The sequence below is a fragment of the Tachypleus tridentatus genome, chromosome 13, assembly GCF_004210375.1.
Source record: "Tachypleus tridentatus isolate NWPU-2018 chromosome 13, ASM421037v1, whole genome shotgun sequence".
NCBI classification, from domain to species: Eukaryota; Metazoa; Arthropoda; class Merostomata; order Xiphosura; family Limulidae; genus Tachypleus; species Tachypleus tridentatus.
The window spans coordinates 177,647,245-177,657,053 of NC_134837.1; the positions used below are offsets into that span (position 1 = coordinate 177,647,245).

The 9,809-nt window shown below is 34.2% G+C and overlaps 1 long non-coding RNA gene across 5 annotated transcripts in view; it reads left to right on the plus strand.

The window, feature by feature from the left end:
* The window catches only part of LOC143240190 (uncharacterized), a 32,499-nt gene extending 24,401 nt beyond the window's left edge, over positions 1-8,098 (plus strand). For 2 of the 5 annotated variants that reach the window (XR_013021623.1, XR_013021620.1), the window contains exons 2-3: positions 6,864-7,011; positions 7,911-8,098. This is a non-coding gene — a long non-coding RNA (uncharacterized LOC143240190). Of the gene's footprint in view, positions 1-6,811; positions 7,012-7,910 lie in introns of all 5 variants that reach the window. The other 3 variants (XR_013021624.1, XR_013021617.1, XR_013021622.1) reach the window with 2 other exon arrangements.
* Positions 8,099-9,809: the final 1,711 nt, after the last annotated feature.

The window sequence follows — 9,809 nt, forward strand, 5'->3', positions numbered from 1 at the left end:
TACAGGAAACATTATTTGTGATCAGCAGAACTTTACAGGAAACATTATTTGTGATCAGCAGAACTTTACAGGAAACATTATTTGTGATCAGCAGAACTTTACTTTACAGGAAACATTATTTGTGATCAGCAGACTTTACAGGCAGAACTTTACAGGAAACATTATTTGTGATCAGCAGAACTTTACAGGAAACATTATTTGTGATCAGCAGAACTTTACAGGAAACATTATTTGTGATCAGCAGAACTTTACAGGAAACATTATTTGTGATCAGCAGAACTTTACAGGAAACATTATTTGTGATCAGCAGAACTTTACAGGAAACATTATTTGTGATCAGCAGAACTTTACAGGAAACATTATTTGTGATCAGCAGAACTTTACAGGAAACATTATTTGTGATCAGCAGAACTTTACAGGAAACATTATTTGTGATCAGCAGAACTTTACAGGAAACATTATTTGTGATCATCAGCAGAACTTTACAGGAAACATTATTTTGTGATCAGCAGAACTTTACAGGAAACATTATTTGTGATCAGCAGAACTTTACAGGAAACATTATTTGTGATCAGCAGAACTTTACAGGAAACATTATTTGTGATCAGCAGAACTTTACAGGAAACATTATTTGTGATCAGCAGAACTTTACAGGAAACATTATTTGTGATCAGCAGAACTTTACAGGAAACATTATTTGTGATCAGCAGAACTTTACAGGAAACATTATTTGTGATCAGCAGAACTTTACAGGAAACATTATTTTGTGATCAGCAGAACTTTACAGGAAACATTATTTGTGATCAGCAGAACTTTACAGGAAACATTATTTGTGATCAGCAGAACTTTACAGGAAACATTATTTGTGATCAGCAGAACTTTACAGGAAACATTATTTGTGATCAGCAGAACTTTACAGGAAACATTATTTGTGATCAGCAGAACTTTACAGGAAACATTATTTGTGATCAGCAGAACTTTACAGGAAACATTATTTGTGATCAGCAGAACTTTACAGGAAACATTATTTGTGATCAGCAGAACTTTACAGGAAACATTATTTGTGATCAGCAGAACTTTACAGGAAACAGAACTTTACAGGAAACATTATTTGTGATCAGCAGAACTTTACAGGAAACATTATTTGTGATCAGCAGAACTTTACAGGAAACATTATTTGTGATCAGCAGAACTTTACAGGAAACATTATTTGTGATCAGCAGAACTTTACAGGAAACATTATTTGTGATCAGCAGAACTTTACAGGAAACATTATTTGTGATCAGCAGAACTTTACAGGAAACATTATTTGTGATCAGCAGAACTTTACAGGAAACATTATTTGTGATCAGCAGAACTTTACAGGAAACATTTGTGATCAGCAGAACTTTACAGGAAACATTATTTGTGATCAGCAGAACTTTACAGGAAACATTATTTGTGATCAGCAGAACATTATTTTTCAGCACAGGAAACATTATTTGTGATCAGCAGAACTTTACAGGAAACATTATTTGTGATCAGCAGAACTTTACAGGAAACATTATTTGTGATCAGCAGAACTTTACAGGAAACATTATTTGTGATCAGCAGAACTTTACAGGAAACATTATTTGTGATCAGCAGAACTTTACAGGAAACATTATTTGTGATCATTATTTGTGATCAGCAGAACTTTACAGGAAACATTATTTGTGATCAGCAGAACTTTACAGGAAACATTATTTGTGATCAGCAGAACTTTACAGGAAACATTATTTGTGATCATTATTTGTGAGCAGAACTTTACAGGAAACATTATTTGTGATCAGCAGAACTTTACAGGAAACATTATTTGTGATCAGCAGAACTTTACAGGAAACATTATTTGTGATCAGCAGAACTTTGCAGGAAATGATCGGCAGAACTTTACAGGAAACATTATTTGTGATCAGCAGAACTTTACAGGAAACATTATTTTGTGATACAGGAAACATTATTTGTGCAGAACTTTACAGGAAACATTATTTGTGATCAGCAGAACTTTACAGGAAACATTATTTGTGATCAGCAGAACTTTACAGGAAACATTATTTGTGATCAGCAGAACTTTACAGGAAACATTATTTGTGATCAGCAGAACTTTACAGGAAACATTATTTGTGATCAGCAGAACTTTACAGGAAACATTATTTGTGATGAACTTTACAGGAAACATTATTTGTGATCAGCAGAACTTTACAGGAAACATTATTTGTGATCAGCAGAACTTTACAGGAAACATTATTTGTGATCAGCAGAACTTTACAGGAAACATTATTTGTGATCAGCAGAACTTTACAGGAAACATTATTTGTGATCATTATTTGTGATCGGCAGAACTTTACAGGAAACATTATTTGTGCAGAACTTTACAGGAAACATTATTTTGTGATCATTTGTGATCAGCAGAACTTTACAGGAAACATTATTTGTGATCAGCAGAACTTTACAGGAAACATTATTTGTGATCAGCAGAACTTTACAGGAAACATTATTTGTGATCAGCAGAACTTTACAGGAAACATTATTTGTGATCAGCAGAACTTTACAGGAAACATTATTTGTGATCAGCAGAACTTTACAGGAAACATTATTTGTGATCAGCAGAACTTTACAGGAAACATTATTTGTGATCAGCAGAACTTTACAGGAAACATTATTTGTGATCAGCAGAACTTTACAGGAAACATTATTTGTGATCAGCAGAACTTTACAGGAAACATTATTTGTGATCAGCAGAACTTTACAGGAAACATTATTTGTGATCAGCAGAACTTTACAGGAAACATTATTTGTGATCAGGAAACATTATTTGTGATCAGCAGAACTTTACAGGCAGAACTTTACAGGAAACATTATTTGTGATCAGCAGAACTTTACAGGAAACATTATTTTTGTGATCAGCAGAACTTTACAGGAAACATTATTTGTGAACTTTCATTATTTGTGATCAGCAGAACTTTACAGGAAACATTATTTGTGATCAGCAGAACTTTACAGGAAACATTATTTGTGATCAGCAGAACTTTACAGGAAACATTATTTGTGATCAGCAGAACTTTACAGGAAACATTATTTGTGATCAGCAGAACTTTACAGGAAACATTATTTGTGATCAGCAGAACTTTACAGGAAACATTATTTGTGATCAGCAGAACTTTACAGGAAACATTATTTGTGATCAGCAGAACTTTACAGGAAACATTATTTGTGATCAGCAGAACTTTACAGGAAACATTATTTGTGATCAGCAGAACTTTACAGGAAACATTATTTGTGATCAGCAGAACTTTACAGGAAACATTATTTGTGATCAGCAGAACTTTACAGGAAACATTATTTGTGATCAGCAGAACTTTACAGGAAACATTATTTGTGATCAGCAGAACTTTACAGGAAACATTATTTGTGATCAGCAGAACTTTACAGGAAACATTATTTGTGATCAGCAGAACTTTACAGGAAACATTAGTGAAACATTATTTGTGATCAGCAGAACTTTACAGGAAACATTATTTGTGATCAGCAGAACTTTACAGGAAACATTATTTGTGATCAGCAGAACTTTACAGGAAACATTATTTGTGATGTGACAACATTATGTGATCAGCAGAACTTTACAGGAAACATTATTTGTGATCAGCAGAACTTTACAGGAAACATTATTTGTGATCAGCAGAACTTTACAGGAAACATTATTTGTGATCAGCAGAACTTTACAGGAAACATTATTTGTGATCAGAACTTTACAGGAAACATTATTTGTGATCAGCAGAACTTTACAGGAAACATTATTTGTGATCAGCAGAACTTTACAGGAAACATTATTTGTGATCAGCAGAACTTTACAGGAAACATTATTTGATCAGCAGAACTTTGATTTGTGATCAGCAGAACTTTACAGGAAACATTATTTGTGATCAGCAGAACTTTACAGGAAACATTATTATGATTGTGATCAGCAGAACTTTACAGGAAACATTATTTGTGATCAGCAGAACTTTACAGGAAACATTATTTGTGATCAGCAGAACTTTACAGGAAACATTATTTGTGATCAGCAGAACTTTACAGGAAACATTATTTGTGATCAGCAGAACTTTACAGGAAACATTATTTGTGATCAGCAGAACTTTACAGGAAACATTATTTGTGATCAGCAGAACTTTACAGGAAACATTATTTGTGATCAGCAGAACTTTACAGGAAACATTATTTGTGATCAGCAGAACTTTACAGGAAACATTATTTGTGATAGCAGGAAACATTATTTGTGATCAGCAGAACTTTACAGGAAACATTATTTGTGATCAGCAGAACTTTACAGGAAACATTATTTGTGATCAGCAGAACTTTACAGGAAACATTATTTTGTCAGCAGAACTTTACAGGAAACATTATTTGTGATCAGCAGAACTTTACAGGAAACATTATTTGTGATCATTATTTGTGCAGAACTTTACAGGAAACATTATTTGTGATCAGCAGAACTTTACAGGAAACATTATTTGTGATCAGCAGAACTTTACAGGAAACATTATTTGTGATCAGCAGAACTTTACAGGAAACATTATTTGTGATCAGCAGAACTTTACAGGAAACATTATTTGTGATCAGCAGAACTTTACAGGAAACATTATTTGTGATCAGCAGAACTTTACAGGAAACATTATTTGTGATCAGCAGAACTTTACAGGAAACATTATTTGTGATCAGCAGAACTTTACAGGAAACATTATTTGTGATCAGCAGAACTTTACAGGAAACATTATTTGTGATCAGCAGAACTTTACAGGAAACATTATTTGTGATCAGCAGAACTTTACAGGAAACATTATTTGTGATCAGCAGAACTTTACAGGAAACATTATTTGTGATCAGCAGAACTTTACAGGAAACATTATTTGTGATCAGCAGAACTTTACAGGAAACATTATTTGTGATCAGCAGAACTTTACAGGAAACATTATTTGTGATCAGCAGAACTTTACAGGAAACATTATTTGTGATCAGCAGAACTTTACAGGAAACATTATTTGTGATCAGCAGAACTTTACAGGAAACATTATTTGTGATCAGCAGAACTTTACAGGAAACATTATTTGTGATCAGCAGAACTTTACAGGAAACATTATTTGTGATCAGCAGAACTTTACAGGAAACATTATTTGTGATCAGCAGAACTTTACAGGAAACATTATTTGTGATCAGCAGAACTTTACAGGAAACATTATTTGTGATCAGCAGAACTTTACAGGAAACATTATTTGTGATCAGCAGAACTTTACAGGAAACATTATTTGTGATCAGCAGAACTTTACAGGAAACATTATTTGTGATCAGCAGAACTTTACAGGAAACATTATTTGTGATCAGCAGAACTTTACAGGAAACATTATTTGTGATCAGCAGAACTTTACAGGAAACATTATTTGTGATCAGCAGAACTTTACAGGAAACATTATTTGTGATCAGCAGAACTTTACAGGAAACATTATTTGTGATCAGCAGAACTTTACAGGAAACATTATTTGTGATCAGCAGAACTTTACAGGAAACATTATTTGTGATCAGCAGAACTTTACAGGAAACATTATTTGTGATCAGCAGAACTTTACAGGAAACATTATTTGTGATCAGCAGAACTTTACAGGAAACATTATTTGTGATCAGCAGAACTTTACATTTGTGAAACATTATTTGTGATCAGCAGAACTTTACAGGAAACATTAATTGTTGTGATCAGCAGAACTTTACAGGAAACATTATTTGTGATCAGCAGAACTTTACAGGAAACATTATTTGTGATCAGCAGAACTTTACAGGAAACATTATTTGTGATCAGCAGAACTTTACAGGAAACATTATTTGTGATCAGCAGAACTTTACAGGAAACATTATTTGTGATCAGCAGAACTTTACAGGAAACATTAATTGTGATCAGCAGAACTTTACAGGAAACATTATTTGTGATCAGCAGAACTTTACAGGAAACATTATTTGTGATCCGCAGAACTTTACAGGAAACATTATTTGTGATCAGCAGAACTTTACAGGAAACATTATTTGTGATCAGCAGAACTTTACAGGAAACCTTATTTGTGATCAGCAGAACTTTACAGGGAAAACTCGATAATTACATTAAGGACAAGACGCTTCAGAGTTGTGCAATGTTTTTCATTTTTTCTTTGTGACTTAACGTAATATAATATAATGTTTAGGGTCAATACATGACTTATTGGTCCATGTGGGCTGTCTCACTCTCTAAACTAAACTTAGGCTATTAAATAAATAAAAACTCAAAGCGAGATCTTATCAGTCATGTATTTATCAACCTTTCTCTTAAACTTACTTAAATTTACTGCCTTCACAACACCTGAAAGCAACCCATTTCAGAGGCCAAACACTCAGTCTTACATCAAACAAAATGTTAGAAAATCAAACACATAAATTGTAAACATTTTGAGCACAAAATTTGTTGAAATAGGGTTGGTGTTAACACTGCTAAGGTTTCTCAAGCATTTGAATAATAATGTTGCGAGGGTAGGTATTTTTATGTATACTACACTTTTATATACGAGTTGTTATAGAAGTCTTTGCAATTAACCCTTTTGGATGTGCAGTTAACCGCAAGACAGTGTGCTTGATTTACGCTCACATGCCAAGGCCAATGCATTGACTTGCAGGCTTGACGTAAATTAATTGAAGAAAATACGTTTTAAGACGAATAAATTATTGAACAACATTTTTATAATAGCAGTAACCAGGGTTCGAAATTTGTATCATTTAGATGACCAATGGGTCGATTAGAGCAGTATAAAAGCATTTTATCGACCCAACAGGAACCCTTGACCTTCTTTAAAACATCATGGGAAATCTCAGTGACGTCTAAAACGATAAAGGAGTTCCTGGAACATGTGAATATCAGGGTCGATGCAGACGAAATATGATAAATATTAAAACCTCAGTGGAGAAACACCTTAACTCTTGGTCAGTGTTAGAATAGTATTTTCTAGTCACGTTACTTTCTCCTGTTTAACTCGATTAATATAAAGGTTACGGATTAAACAGTTTTGTTCAATATTACCCATCACCCGTGTTTCCAATTATGTTTTTTAAAAAATCCACATTTATAAATGATAAAATGGAACTAACAAACACACACACACATGTATACACAAATGTTCTTGTAGCGGACTAGTTAAACCTGATAAGGACCAGTTATAAATATTTGGAATTTCGGACCCTGGTGTTAACATAGACTGTTTATAAAGCTTGCGTTAAAAATAATTTTTTGGAGCAATTTTCTAACATTGTCTTTTTTGCAATATAATGATTTGAAACCTTTTGTTTTCGATGCCTGGAGAAAACCCTCTATTAGATCGTACATAAATTTGAGTTTTTGCTTGGAACGGAATAAGTTCCAATAAGTTACTTCAGAATGTTTGAAATTACTTCAGATAACAACCTTATAGTTACTGTAGTTAAGATGAAATTGACGCAGATTTTTCATTCACTGTGCAAGTAAGATGGTCTTCAATATACCGTCGTTTGTTTCAAGTTAAAAAGCTATAAAACTACAAAATGGACCCTCTGTGATTTTCCTACCACAGGCATCGAAAGCCGGTTTCTAACGATGTAAGTCCGCAGACATGTCGTCGTGCCACTGGAGTTTGGGAGGAATGTCTACTATTGTATCCTTGAGCTTGTTAGTTTGAAATATACGGTGCTGTCTATTAATTACATCTTGACATGGATGTTCACTAATTTATTAAAGAGTTCAGACTTAAAACGAATGTATTCTTTACCTATTCGTTGTTTATATTGTCTTCAACATGTTAACCACGATTGAGGGTTGATGATGAAAATCACCAGTTTTTTTTTTACAGACTGGGGATATGATGACTTAACGGGAAGAGATTTCCAGCAGCTAATATCCAACATAGAAAAACGACTTACTGGTGGTTCTGGATCAATATCTGACAAAGAAAAGTTTTTGAAAGTTTCAATCTATATTAGTCCTCGTCTCCAGGGTAGATCGAAGTTATATTAAATCTGTTTTTTATTAGTAATTTTAGACCTGTATAAATTGTTTGGTTTTTCTAAAATTAGGCACAATGCTACGCAAGGGGCTATCTGTTCTTTGCCCACCAAGGGTTTGCCCATCCGGTTTCTAGCGTTGTAAATCTGCTGACACACCGTGTGCCACTGGGAGCAGACCAGTGTAAAAAAATGAGTCGCTGAATCACGCCACATGCTTTTAATATATTTATATTATTGCAAGATGCCCTGATTTTGACTTCAGCTCATTGTTTTAACTTGAAACACACGTGCAGTATTAAAGCTAGCGAGTGCTTCCAACTCCAACAATCTGTTTCCACCTAATACATCGGAGAAATAATTACTTCCATTTGAAATCCTATATTTTGTGTGCACAGTCTGGTATATCATGACGTTCCTGTTCTTTATATACACATAGACCTTTTATAATGGCCCGGCATGGCCAGGTGGGTTAAGGCGTTCGACTCGTAATCTGAGGGTTGCGGGTTCGAATCCCCGTCGCACCATGTTGCTCGCCCTTTCAGTCGTGGGGGCGTTAAAATGTTACGGCCAATTCCACTATTCGTTGGTAAAAGAGTAGCCCAAGAGTTGGCGGTGGGTGCCTTCCTTCTAGTCTTACATTGCTAAATTAGGAACGGCTAGTGCAGATAGTCCTCGAGTAGCTTTGCGCGAAATTCAAAACAAACGAAGATCTTTTAAACTAAACTGACTCGAAAAAAATTCTGGACACACCTTAAAAGACTCACCAACGATAATACAGCCGTAAAGAAATATCCTGCAGTTGAACACAATAATACAATAACAGATACAAATAAAGAAAAAGCCGAAGCTTTCAAAGCTCAACTACAAAATACATTTAAAACTCATTCTGATCCAGATATGAATACATATTTCTACAATAAAGTCACCAACCATATACTAAACAATAAAAAACAATTTGAAACAATTTCCCAATAAGCATATCTGAGACAAACACAAAACACATAACAAAATATGAAAACAACGAAGACACGATACTTACGAAAGAAATATCCCTACAAGAATTTCTTAAAGCAATAAAAACACAAAAACAAATCTCCAGGTGAAGATGAAATACAAGACATCCTTCTAAAAAAGGGCACTCCGATATTGTTTGACCACTTAAAAACACTATTTAATCTATCTCTATCCTCAGGATACATCTCAGTTTCTTGGAAGCTCACTGATATATTAATGTTCCATAAGGAAGGAGAGCCAGCAAATAAACCTAATAGCTACCGACCAATCAGCCTGACCAGCTGCATAGGTAAAATTCTTGAAAGAATCATCAGTAATAGACTCTCCACATTCTTGGAAATAACATCAAAATTACCAAAAGAACAAAATGGATTCAGGAAACTTAGACAAACGACAGATCATTTAATTAGATTAACCGAAACTATAATAAACAGCTTCAATAAAAAAGAATGTACTGTCGCTTGCTTCCTTGAATATCGAGAAAGCATTCGACACTGTATGGCACGATGGTCTAAGGTTCAGAATGAATGAAATGGAACTACCGTGAGAAATTATTCGCTGGTTATCTAACTTTTTGTAAAACAGAAAATGTAGAGTAAATGTTGAAGGAACATTTTCTGAATACTTTACTCCTGAAGCTGGTGTCCCTCAGGGAGGGGTGGTTAGCCCTATACTCTTCATCATGTATGTAAACAATATGCTACTGAGGGATCCGAATCATGGATTCTCTT